Source organism: Cervus elaphus, chromosome 1 (assembly GCF_910594005.1).
Source record: "Cervus elaphus chromosome 1, mCerEla1.1, whole genome shotgun sequence".
NCBI lineage: Eukaryota > Metazoa > Chordata > Mammalia > Artiodactyla > Cervidae > Cervus > Cervus elaphus.
Window position 1 is genome coordinate 76,742,382 of NC_057815.1, and position 12,812 is coordinate 76,755,193.

The 12,812-nt window shown below is 35.5% G+C and overlaps 1 protein-coding gene across 1 annotated transcript in view; it reads right to left on the reverse strand.

The window, feature by feature from the left end:
- The window catches only part of CCDC73 (coiled-coil domain containing 73), a 154,785-nt gene that overhangs the window by 116,018 nt on the left and 25,955 nt on the right, over nt 1-12,812 (reverse strand). The gene's annotated exons all lie outside the window — the stretch shown is intronic.

The following is a 12,812-nucleotide window of genomic DNA, read 5'->3' on the forward strand; positions in this document are numbered from 1 at the left end:
ACAAGAAGCTTTTCTTTTAAACTTTTCATTCTAATAACTGATTCACAAGTGGCTGCAAAGAAATGTACAATGAGTCCTATGCACCATTCGCTCAGCCTCTCCTAATGTTAACATTTTGTATAGTAACAGGACAATAATAAAACTGTGTATCTGACACTGGTACAACTCAGAGAGCTTATGATGATTTTACTGATTATACATATACTAGTTTGTGTATGTGTCTGCGTTTATAATTCTGTGAAAGTTTATTATACATATAGCTTCATTCAACTACCACTACAATCAAGATATAGAACTGTACCATCAACACAGGCTCCCTTGTGCAGCTTCTTTGTCTCCATACCCACTACACTGATCTTTTCTCTCTCTAATTTTATTATTTCCAGAATATTATATAAATTGAATCATATATCATGCAACCCATTGAGACTGGACTTTTTTCACTCATAATAATTACACTGAGATTCATCCACATTGTTGTGCATATCAATAGTTCATTCCTTTCTATTGCTGAGCACTATTCCACGGTATAGACATACTATGGTTTAACCATGCACTCACTGAAAGACATCTGAGTTGTTCTCAGTTTTTGGCTCTTATGGATAAAGCTGCTATGAACATTCATGTACAAGTTTCTACATGAACAAATGTCTTCATTTCTTAGGGATAAGTGTCCAAGAGTGTAACTGTTGGGCTGAATATTGAGTCAATTTTCAGTTTTAAAAGAAACTGTCAAACTATTTCCCAGAGTGGTTATGCCATTTTACACCCCACTTGGCAATGTACAAGTGTTCAGTTTCTCCAAAGCCCCACCAATATTTGGTATTATTACTACTTTTTATTTTAGCCATCCTGATAGGTATTATACTAGTAAGTGTTCTTCAGAGAAAAGAGAACTAATAGAGTATATGTATAGAAAGGTTTATTTCAAGGAATTGGTTTATGTGATTGTGGGGACTGACAAATCGAAAATTTTTAGGACAGGCCAAAAGGCTGGAGACCCAGGAAAGAGGTAATATTACAACTCAAGTTCAAAGGCAATCTGGAAGCAGAATTCCTTCTTCCTTAGGGAACCTCAATCTTTTTTTCTTACAACCTTCAACTGATTAGATGAGGCCCATTCACATTTTAAAGGGTAATTTGCTTTACTCGAAGTCTACTGATTTAAATGTTGATCTCATCTAAAAATTATCTTCATAGATACAGACGTCTGACCAAGTATCTGGGTACTGTGACATAGCCGACTTGACAAAAAAATTAACCATCACAACTGTGTATGTAAGGAACTTTCTAAAAGGGAAACTTCCATTCTTAAAAATAATGGGCTATGTTATTTGGACTAACAGTCCAACTAAAAACAATTAACAATTCCAAATAAAATATTTTTAAAATCTTAAAAGTATCAAAGACCTAGCCAGTGGGATTGACTGATGGATTGCATGTGAGGTGAGACAAAGAGAAGAGTCAAGGATAATTTTGAAGTTTTTGGCCTGAGCACCACCTGGGTGGATTGAACAGTGGAGGGAAGACTGCAGGCTGGAGCATTTGGGGAGGCAGGGCTGGGAAGTTCAGGAGCTCGGTTTTGGATATGGATTTTGGATGTCCAAATGGAGCAGACATCAAGGTAAGTGGATATGTGCTCTGGAGCTGAGGAGTGGTTCCACAACTTGTGGTAATGTATCAAGAGATATCAGTAAGAAGAGAGCAATGGGAACATATTTTATCTTCAAGTTTCCCACTATTCCCTCTTAACAGAAATGAAGTATTCCATTCCCTTTCAGTTTTCCATTCTATTGCTGATTCATGTGTTCAGGTGAAGGCTTTTAGACAAATGGTTGTTCAGAAATAACAGTTAACACTTAAAGGACACATACTACCTGCCAGGTGGGGGTCACAGCTCAAATATAATTATAACTCAATCCTCAAAACAAATCTTTCTTGGATAGGTAAAATCATCATCCCCATTTTTGCAGGTGAAGAAACTGAGGAACAGAGAGGTTAGTAAACTTCCAGAGATTTCGCAGCTAGTAAGTGATGAAAGTAGAACTTGACAACGGACACACTGACTCCGGAGTCCCTGCCCCAAACACTATATTGTACTGTCTTTGCAGTGCTTGGGAACCTAATGTTCTTCCATTTTAATGAAATCAAGATATCGTAGCCCTTTCAAGTTTTCAGAGATGACTAAAATAGAGTTCTGCATTACTAAATGATGTATGATGCTGTTCATGTTTTTAAATTGCCTTTATTTTAATAAAATATCAACACTTTTATTGTCTCAAGTTCCTATTAGTCTCTATAAATCAAGGTATTTTGACTATGAATTTTATGTTGTTATAGCTTAATGATGCTCACTGATTAGGTCAATAGATTTTTTTTTCTCTTGGCTGTACGGCCCAGCATGCGGGATCTTAAGTTCCCCGACCAGGAATCAAACCCGCACCCCCTGCAGCTGAAGCACAGAGTCTTAAACACTGGATCTCCAGGGAAGTCCCAGGTCAATAGAATTTTAAAGTTTACCAAACCCAACTCTGTGATTATGAAGTTACTGGCAGGAGAATACAAAAAAGGAATCTAAGTTTCTTCCTGAATTTGACTTCTCTGCTCACAAATATTTTTCTGTTGTGAAACTTGTTTGAGAGAGACTGAAAAGGTGAGCAAAGGGTTGGAATCTACTTTCAGAGTGAAATGGATTTCTTGGACAATGGCCCATTATAAGGAATACTTTTCATCTGACAGCCTTACATGACACATGAATGAAAACTGCTGTTTTTAAGTGTTTTATTATGTTCAGTGAATGAAACTGTCTTATTGAATGTGTTGATGAATGTTACATGGGTATCAAATTTGGTAACAGCTTTGGTGGCCTCTGGCTTAAGAGATACAGAATTCAAACCTAAGGACTGCCAAAGCAGGGAGTCTAATAAAAAAACCAACTGTATTAAGTAGAATTCAGGAGAGTTAACTCTCAGATAAAATTAAAGCAAAAATAACCATCCTCAATAAGAGAGTTACTTTGGTGCCAAGCAAATAAAGCATAAAGGATAAAAGGGAGGGGGAGAGGAACAAAGAGAAGATTAAACAGAAGTATCATCCCAAGAAGTTTTTAAAAACTTAACTTCAGATGAATTTGTTAACGAAAGTTACTTTATAGGATAGTGAAAAATATATCAATCTGTGAATATGATTTTAAATGTTTCCATACTGGAAGTGCCGATTAAGCAAATAAAAAGTCTCTCTCTTTATTGTAGGTATTCAAGGAATCTTCTGGATAATTTTTCAGGGAAAGTGAGTAGCACAAAAAGATAATTAGGCATGGAAAGAAGCATTGCATTATGAGAACAAGTTTTAAAAAAAAACGGGTAACAAGAACAGGCACACACATACCGTAGATTTCTGGCATTATCACAAACAGACTTTAAAAACAAATATGCTTAGTATGTTTAAAGAAATAAACTCAAGGTTGAAACTATTATATCTGCAAAGAATACCAGATTTTTTTTAAAGATCCCAGTATAATCTCTAGTCATGAAAAATATATAATCAACAGTTGATAACTCAATCCATATGTTTGGCAGAAGACTAGACATAGTTGAAAAGAGAATCAGTGTACTAGAAAATAAATCAGGTACAATATGGAGGATGCAGGAAGGAAATTAAAAAATGGAAAGTACAGAAGAAAGTTAAGAAAGATGAAGTATAAAGTGAGAGGCTATAAAAGCATTCCCAAAGGAAGAGAGAAATAGGCTATATTCTGAAGACCTAATAACTGAGAATTATCCAAAACTGAAGAAAACACCAAGCTTCAGATCAAGAATACCAATGAATCAAAAAATGCTGCATTTGATTTAATTCTGATTGAGCAACTGAAGAGAAAAGGATCACTTTGTTTTAATCTCATGTTAAATTAGTTGTACTCAATTCACGGCTCACCTCTTTAGTCCATGCAGAATTTTGTACTTGAATACTTTGTGCTTGTTTTCTAATTCCATTCCTTTTCCAAACCTTTACAGAGCACCTCTAATACTTTTGATATGCATCCTTAAAGCTACAGTTATCCTCTTTAATGTACATAGTATATGTATATTTAATTGAAACAAATTCTATTATAGAGGAAAAAATTATAGTTAGTCCACAATGGATTTTTAAAAATCCATATCTACAGATAGCACAGTAAAGTGTTAGAAAAATTTCAAAGGACTTAAACCATACAGATAATACCAAAACAAGGTCTCAAAATATGGAAGTGAAATATTATAGGCCAGTATAGCTCATGAAAGTAGACCCACATTCTAAACAAAATAATAGCACATACTGAAGCTAACAATGGATAAAAATGATGTATGATAATAAAGTAAGTTTACCACAGAAACGTAAAATTTAACAATAGAAAATCAGTTAATGTAATTCTATATACTAAGATGTTAAAAGAAAAAAACTACACAATCACAGATTTTTTTTTAAAGCATCTGAAAATATGCAACTATTGTTTATCATATTTTTAAAGCTCTCAGAAAACAATAAGTAAATGAGAATTTCCTTAATCAGCAGAATCTACAAAAAGGTTTCAGCAACATCATGCTTAATAGTAAAATATTGAAAGCATTCTCTTTGAGATCATGAATAAGACAAGAATTTCAATTACCACACATTTTATTAAAGGTAGTATGAGAAAGCAAGAAAAAGAAATAAAAGCTATATAGACTGAAAAGCAATTCACTGATGAAGTAACTGTGAATAAAAATAACTTTTTAAAACTACAAATGACATACTAGAACAAATAAGAGAATTAGCAAACTAGAGGGAAATAAAAATAATACACAATAATCAACTGTATTCCTGTACACTAAGAAAAAAATCTTGGGAATAAAACTTAAAATAACATTTGCAATAGCTAGAATAAATCTAACAAAACATGTTTAAGATTTTTAGGCAGAAAAATATAAAGCGTGATTAAATAATATCTATAAATGAAGACAAATACCATATTCATATACCAGAAGCCTCAAAAGTGAAAAGAAGCCAATTATCCCCAAATTGAAAAACTCAATTCAATGCAATCTCAGACAAACCCTAATAGTTCTTGCAAAACTTAGTAACATAATTTTTAAATTCATATGGAAACAGAAATGCAAATGATGAAGAATAGCCAAGATACTCTTTTAAAAAATGGGAAGACTTGTTCCATCAATTATTAAGTTTTATTATAGCACTAGAGCAATTAAGACAATGTGACAATGTTGCAGGAAAATACAGAAAGACCTATGAAATAAAACCGGGAATCCAGACCAATGGATGTTCTTGTGTGTGTACACATATTTATATATGATATAGACAAGGAAGGACTACTTATTTTCAATAAATAGTTCTGGGGTGACTACACATCTATTTCAGAAAAAAAGTGAAACTTGACCCCTGCTTCACATAATATGCAAAGATAATCCCAAGCAGATCAGAGAACCAATTTTAAAGCAAAAGTATAATCCTGTTGTGAGATACTACAGAATATACTAGTTGCTCCTGAACTGAGGAAGGATTTTTTTTAAACAAGACACCAAAAGCACTAGTAATGAAGCAAAAGACTAATCTCTTTACTACTGAAATTAAAAACTTCTGTTCACCAAAAAATATCAAAGAGAATAAAAAGATAAATCACAAACTGGAAAAAGTTATTTTTAACACATATAACCAAAAAAAAGACTAACACCAAGAATATATTTTAAATGTAGTAAGAAAAAAAATGACAGATAAACTAACAGAAAAGTATGCAAAGTATTTAAACAGGTACTTCATAAAAGATGATATTCAAATAGCCAATATACACAGGAAAATGTGCTCAGTTTCATTGGTAATTAGGAAAATGAAAATTAAAACTCCAAGATTCCACAAACCTACTCATCAGACTAACAAAAATTTTAAAATTGGACATTACCAAATATTAGTGAAGAAGCGAAACAATGGAAACTCCCAGACACTGTCAGTGTGTAAACTAGTAAAACCACTTTGGAAAAGAGTATGGAAGTATAAAGTTAAATATATAAATCCTTTATCGGTTGTAATAGCCCCCTCAAAACCTAATGGCTTAAAATAACAACAATTAAAAAACAAAACAAGTACCTCAACATATGAGGTACATTTGTTTTTGTTCAGTCCCTTAGTCATGTAGGACTCTCTACGACCCCACAGGCTGCAGCATGCCAGGCTTCCCTGTTCATCATGAACTCCTGGAGCTTGCTCAAACTCATGTCAATCAAGTCGGTGATGCTATCCAACCATCTCATCCTCTGTCATCCCCTTCTCCTCCTGACTTCAATCTTTCCCAGCATCAGGGTCTTTCCAATGAGTCGGTTTTTCACATTAGGTGGCCAAAGTATTGGGGTTTCAGCTTCAGCATCAGTCCTTCCAAAGAATATTCAGGGTTGATTTCCTTTAGGATGGACTGGTTGGATCTCCTTGCAGTCCAAGGGACTCTCAAGAGTCTTCTCCAACACCACAGCTCAAAAGCATCAATTCTTCGGTGCTCAGCTTTCTTTATAGTCCAACTCTCACATCCATACATGACCACTAGGAAAACCATAGCTTTGACTAGACGGATCTTTGACTGCAAAGTAATGTCTCTGCTTTTTAATATGCTGTCTAGGTTGGTCATAGCTTTTCTTCCAAGGAGCAAGCATCTGTTAATTTCATGGCTGCAGTCACCATCTGCAGTGATTTTGGAGCCCAGAAAAATAAAGTCTGACACTATTTCCACTGTTTCCCCATCTATTTCCCATGAAGTGATGAGACTGGATGCCATGATCTTAGTTTTTTGAATGCTGAGTTTTAAGCCAGCTTTTTCACTCTCCTTTTTCACCTTCATCAAGAGGCTCTTTAATTCCTCTTCATTTTCTGCCATAAGGGTGGTGTCATCTGCATATCTGAGGTTATTGATATTTCTCCTGGCAATCTTGATTCCAGCTTGTGCTTCATCCAGTCCAGCATTTCACATGATGTACTCTGCATATAAGTTAAATAAGCAGTGTGACAATATACAGCCTTGATGTACTCCTTTCCCAATTTGGAACCAGTCGGTTGTTCTATGTCCAGTTCTAGCTGTTGCTTTTTGACCCACATACTAGTTTAGCAGGAGGCAGGGAAGCTTGTCTGGTATTCTCATCTCTTTAAGGATGTTCCACAGTTTGTTTTGATCCACACAGTCAAAGGCTTTAGCATAGTCAGTGAAGCAGAAGTAGATGTTTTCCTGGAATCCTCTTGCTTTTTCTATGATCCAATGGATGGTGGCAATTTGATCTCTGGTTCCTCTGTCTTTTCTAAATCCAGCTTGAACATCTGGAAGTTCTCAGTTCACCTACTGTTGAAGCCTAGCTTGGAGAATTTTGAACGTTACTTTGCTAGTGTGTGAGATGAGTGCGATTGTGTGATAGTTTGAACTGTCTTTGGCTTTGCCCTTCTTTATTACCTCAACATAATAAAGACCATATATGACAAGCCCACAGCTAACATCATAATGGCAAAAAACTGAAAGATCTTCCTCCAAGATCAGAAACAAGACAAGGATGTCCACTCTCTCTTTCCTTTTGCTGAGCAATTATAATAATATGTAACTACCTTAAAATATGTCTTATATCTGGAGTCACAGTTGTTAATTCCCAAACATTTTCTTCACCATAGAAGATTAAATTAAACCAGTTACATAATTCCATTACTGTGGCCACTGATTGATTTATAAATAGGCAAGCAACTCAATCCTGGTCAAAGAGTTCAGAAGGAAAGTGTATTCTGAAGGGAGGCTTCTAAGAAAGTTCTTTTTGCTCCTAGGAGTCACAGGAAGAAATGAGTCTTTTCTTATGCTGGATATTGTTCTGTCTCATCTTAACACCTGGAATTGCTGAAGCCCTATTTAAACGACCACAAGCGGAGTCAGCTTGAGGGCAGTGAGAACGGCAGAGTGGTGAAAAAGAAGGAACAACACTGCTCAGGCAGCAGCTCTACCACAGCAGGGATCTACTCCGCCTCTGTGCTTGTATAATGTAAGACAACAAACGTCCTTCTTGTTTAAGGCAGCTTTAGTAAAATTTTGTTATCTGTTGCCAAGGAATTACAATCTATCATGCTACCATGTAACTGAGAATCTATTATAACTATGTACATCTACCTATGTTTAACAGTAACTGGAAGGAAGGATGCTGAAGCTCCAATACTTTGGCCACCTGATGTGAAAAGCTGACTTATTGGAAAAGACCCTGATGCTTGGAAAGATTGAGGGCAGGAAGAGAAGCGGGCAACAGGGGATGAGATGGTTGGATGGCATCATCGATCCAATGGACATGAGTTTGAGCAAACTCCAGGAGATAATGAAGGACAGGGAAGCCTGGCCTGCTGCAGTCCATGGGGTCACAAAGAGTGGGTCACAACTGAGTGACCGAACAACAACAACAATTGGTATATAAGATCACTCTTACATTAGATGACCCCTTAAGGGCAGGGTTATGTCTCATTTAATTTTCTCTCTTTCCTGTGTTTTGTTAATTTTTAATTTTACCCAAAGTAATATTTGCATTTGTGTAAAAAAAAAAAAAAAAAGAAAGAAAAAAGAGCCAGAAAGCAAACATTGGAAAACAGTGATCAGCTGGTCTACATTTCACCATTCCCACTTCCCAGAGCCACTTTCAATTATTTTGGCTGTTTCTTCTGATATATACCTAAATATTTCTAAATGCTTTAACTCTATTTCTTTTTAATGTATCCATTTTTACTGTATTTTTTTACATCCTGTTATATTAATTAATTTAGCTCACTTCTTCCATCTTCTCAACAAACTCACAGCACAATTTTAGGTTGACTCAAAGGTCAGTTTACATCAATAGTTATAAAAATGTGAGAAGATCTTTAAGGGGGTCTGCAACTTTAAAAGTATTTTCATTATAATACTACAGTGTTATATGCCTTTATTTTTATATTCTCACTAGTATACAGTGGAATTTTCCATAAGCTACATAATATGATACTGCAACAGAAAAATGTAAAAGCAAATGCAATAATCTAGTTGTGTTCTTTTAAGCCAGATATGAAGGAGATTCACAAATAGAAAACAATGCCATTTTTATTACTAAGTTTGTTTAGAAAAATATGTTCTTTTTTATAAAAATGGCATTTCACATTACAGTTTATGATTTATTTTTATTTGAATAAATATCAAAAAAATTCTCATCTCATACAGAAAACAGCAAAAGATATATCCCATATAAACAAAAGTTTTCTAAGATCTTTAATAATCTTTAAAAGTATCTTTAAACCTTTGAGAACTACTGGCTTAAATTATTGTAACTATGTAAATTCAATCCCTGGGTCAGGAAGATCACCTAGAGTAGGAAATGGAAACCCACTCCAGTATTCTTGCCTGGAAAATCCATGGGCAGCAAAGCCTGGTGGGCTACAGTCCATGGGGTCACAAAAAGAGTCAGACACGACTGAGCACACACACAAATGCTGTTTACTGCCAAACCAAGAAAAGGATCATTCATTTTATGCCCTTTTGAGTTGTTCTCAAGTTTAGTAACTGTTAAGACTTTTTTTTCCCATTTCTTATTTTGCTTTGTACCTGCTATTTACTTTTTTCAAATGCTCCAAAAAAATGTCAGTCAACAATTTTTTTACGTTTTCAAAAACATCAAATTATTTCAGTCATGATTCTCCCACATCCTTCCATTCTCTTGCTCCAACCTGGCCTAGTCTGGATGCACAGCCATTGTTTTCCAGTTTTCCACTGACATCTTCTTATATAGAACTGCTGTTTCCTGTCTCCTATGCCTTCTTTTTTTTTGCTTTTTTCCTGGTCTTGATAAAAAGTAACTCCCAAGTAGTTTCCTATGGGTGGGTGAATGGAAGCTAAGTTCTTTTAACGTAAAAATGTCTCAAAATTACACTATTCCTACCTCATACTTAATATGACAGTCTGGCCTCAGTTATAGAAAAAGAAGTCTATACTATTTATTTCATAATATCCTCCCCTCATTCTCTGTTCTCTCTGGAACTCCTTTTAGTAGGATGCTGAATCACATATATTGATCATCTAATTTTCTTCTCTCTCCTATTTTCTTATTTCTATCTTATTGTACTTTTGTTCCACTTTCTGAGAGATCTCCTCCCTTTTATCTCCCAATCATCCTGTTGGAATTTATCTTTTTAATGTCCAAAAGTTCTTTTCTGTTACAGAACTGTAGTGTTTTTCATAGCATCCTGTTTCTGTTTTATGAACATAAAAACCTCTCTTATCTGGTAATTTTTTATACACTGTGTATATATTCTTACATACATGTTTAACAGCCACAAATCCTCCCATTCAGCACTCATACCTCTTTGCAAAATGACTTCCTTGCTTCTCCCATCCAGAAATGGAATGTATTTCTTTTCTCTTTTGAATCTAGGCTAGCTATATAAAATTCTTTGATCAACAGAATGTGTGAGAATTGACACCAGAGTTTAGAGTACCAGAGTTTAGGCTTCAAGAAGTCTTGTAGTTTCTGCCTTTGAACTCTTGGAAGAATCCCCAGAGAAAACCCTGCTTTATGAAATCTGGAATGAAAAAAACATAAAAACCCAAGAGTTCTAATTTTTCTATCTGAACTCAGCCCTGAGCAAACCCATCAATTAAATAATACTTGTATGAAATAGCCTAATAAAATCAACATATTTACATCCCAATCTACAAAATTATGAGAAACAATAAATTATTGTTGTTTTAGCCACCTAGTTTGGGGTGGTTTGTTATTCAGCAACAAGTAAATGATACAGAAAAAAATATCAGAAATGGAATGATACTACACAAAAACCCAAAATATGTAGCATTGACTTGGGGACTGCATGGTAAGCAGAGGCAAAACTGGAAGAGCAATGAGGAAGTGTTACTAGAGTCTGTAAATCTAGTAACTGGCCAGAGGACTAAGGCAACTTGGAAGATAAGAAAAACAAAAATATACCTAATTAAAATGTGAATATGACTAAGGAGATTTCCAGGTAGAATGTTGCAAGGGTCAACTGGTCTTTTTTTTCTAGTGGAATATTAAAGGTATGTAAAGACAGATAAATTTAAGAAGGAATTATTTACGTTCATTCATTCAAATCTGCAGGAAATATAAAGGGACCAATATGTGCTAGGTTGGAAAATTAAAACCATTTCACACTTCCAGTCTCCAATCAACAAAAATTCTCATAGTAAGAAAGAGTTCAGAATAAATATCAAACCAAGACCCTTTAATGTCTTAGAAAATGCAAGGCACTATTACTATATAAGAATCTCAAGGGCATTATCTCAGAGCAGCCTGATATGTCCAAAGTAGACAGAGGTCTATCTTAGAATTATGGGTGTGGCTTTGGAGAAAAAATTCATAGGAAATCCAGAAAGTGTTATGCTTTTTGTTCTGAGTTAGTTTATGGGTTTTGGGTTTTGGTGAGTTTTTTTGTTTCTGTCTTTTCATGGTGTTAGTAGGAGCACTACCAGCTTGGACTAAAAAAGACTGAGTCAGCTCAAAGTGAAGGATCCTCTGGGCCACAAAGTTCTACAGGTGGAAAACATGACTGAAACAGCTACTCAGTTGCAAAAAGAGACTATTTCTCATGGAAAATGAAAAGCCTTTCAAAGAACTGAGCCAAGAATCCAGAAGTAGAGCCAAGAGGAAAACAAAGGACTGGAGAACACATCCAGGGAGCAGAATGGTTACTGTAAAAAACAACACTATTGTTTTCCTTTATACACAATACTTCACTTCTGACCATTCTAGTCACCAAATGTGTAGAGGTTTTCCATACACCAGCATTTCTGCAACACTAGCTGGGTGTCCTATAATTTATCTTAATTCTGACATTCTCTACCTAGAGACAGAATCAAAATCATAGGTTGAGGACTCAGTCCTACAAGACTATCCCCACCACCACTTCAGATGCCAATCACAAGTCCAGGCTGTCACCTGTATGTCTGAACAACTGGCTGTAAATCAGAGGTTCCCATGACTCCCCCTCTGCAGGTTTGATCAGTGTGCTAGAGCAGCTCACAGAACTCAGGAAAAAGTTTATTCACTAGGTTATCAGTTTATAAAGGAAAGATGTGAATGAATAAACAGCCAGATGAAGAGATAGAGAGAGAGAGACCTAAAAGGGTCCCAAGCAAAGGAACCTCTGTCTCTATAGTCTGGAATGTGTTGCCTTCTCAGCACATAGAAGCATCCTTGTTCATCAGTCTCTCCAAATGCCTGTAGTTCAGGGATCTTTATGGAGGCTTTATTAAATAAACATGATTGATTGATCATCAATGGCCAAGTCATTCTCCAGATCTTCACCCCTACTAGGAGGTCTAGCTAAGGGTTGAGAGGCTGAAAGTTCCTATCCTTTTAATCACAGGGTTGCTTCTCCTGGCAACCAGTTCCCATGCTTTGGGGCTTTCCAAAAACCACCTCTTTATGGCTAATTGGCACATGAAAAGATGTTCAACATCACTAATTACGAGAGAAGTGCAAATCAAAACCATAATGAGGTATCACCTTACACCAGTCAGAATGGCCATCATCAAAAAGTCTACAAATAACAAATGCTAAAGAGGGTGTGGAGAAAAGGGAACCCTTCTACCCTGTCGGTGGGAATATAAGTTCGTGCAGCCACTATGGAAAACAGTAAGAAGGGTCCTCAGATAACTAAAACTAGAATTACCATATGATCGAGCAATTCCATTTCTGGACACATATCCAGACAAAAACATAATTCAAAAAGACACATGTACCCCTAAGTTCATAGAAGTACTAAGCACAATAGCCAAGATA